The sequence below is a fragment of the Rhagoletis zephyria genome, unplaced genomic scaffold (assembly GCF_001687245.7).
Source record: "Rhagoletis zephyria isolate East Lansing unplaced genomic scaffold, Rhagoletis_zephyria_1.1 Rzeph_scaffold_00287, whole genome shotgun sequence".
NCBI classification, from domain to species: Eukaryota; Metazoa; Arthropoda; class Insecta; order Diptera; family Tephritidae; genus Rhagoletis; species Rhagoletis zephyria.
The window spans coordinates 220,436-221,657 of NW_016157371.1; the positions used below are offsets into that span (position 1 = coordinate 220,436).

The 1,222-nt window shown below is 30.5% G+C and overlaps 1 protein-coding gene across 3 annotated transcripts in view; it reads right to left on the reverse strand.

Moving 5' to 3' along the window:
- Window positions 1-1,222, reverse strand: part of LOC108358715 (autophagy-related protein 9A-like) — a 244,591-nt gene that overhangs the window by 139,432 nt on the left and 103,937 nt on the right. The gene's annotated exons all lie outside the window — the stretch shown is intronic.

The window sequence follows — 1,222 nt, forward strand, 5'->3', positions numbered from 1 at the left end:
CCCCCCCCCCCCCTCCCCCCCCTGAAATGTAGGATTTTAAGACACTTAAACTTGAAAAAGGCAAAACGAGCTTCAAAAAAATGCAAAAAAGGCATATATTTTTTAATTTTGTTATGTACTTCCCTTATGTACAATGTGAAGGTCCAATTAAAGATATAAAAAAATACATACAGTGGTCAAAAAATTATAACCAAACCACTTTTTGCCAAGTTTTCACGTATTATATTTGTTGTTATTGAACTTTTGTTATATTTTTTAATAAAAATATAGTTCCGTTCTTTCACAAAACCCGTGGAAATCCATGTTTCCAAATTTGAGCAGTCCACTTGCAAAGGCGCTATGAAAATTTTTTTAGATTTTTAGTTTTTGGTGAGTAACGTACCAGTATTTAAAGTAGTTTCATGTCCACTAACAATGCAGTGCAAAATCTTTCTATTTTCTGAAAAAATAGCATCAAATGTTAACTACTATTGCAAAAGTCGCTATAATACTTATTTATCCATCTCCATCTTCTGATGAACTTAGAAAACTGCAAGAAAACGTGATAGTTTCGGTGCCTAGTGGAAGGCGTCGTAAAAAAGAAGCAGACCAATCTTCATGGAAGAGCGAACGCGAAAAGCTAAAAAAAGATAGCTATTATTATTATTTATGGATCACTATTATAAAATCACATAACGCTGTTTGCAAGTGGACTACACATTTGTGCAATATTAAAAAAAAAAATTCAACAAACTTTCGTACAAATTTCGAACTTTCAAAAATTCTAAAAAATCAATCGACATTTTTAGCCCTTTGAAACGTGTACTTTATTGTACTAGAATTCAATGTGCTACAAAACTGCATACTCAGAATTTAATTAAAACACTCGAAATTTTAACGAAAATTTGTAGATTTTTTTTTAATTGCATAAATTTTTAAGGCAGTGTCACTCGATTGGTACATTTGTACAGATTTGTAAATTTTTATATTGGGCTATTGGTAAAAAAAAGTGGGACATTTTTTTTGCATTCAAAAGATTGGTACAATACAGCGATGTTCTATTGAAAAATTTCAATAAATTAATTTTCGTGATTGGGATAATGAAAAATATTTTGGGTGTTCAAACAATTGGGATACGATTTACACCAAATTTTAGCAAATACCCAATCGTGTGACACTGCCTTTAAACTTGTATTTATACGGATGTTAGTAAAGAACGAACTATAAAAAACTAACCGAAATT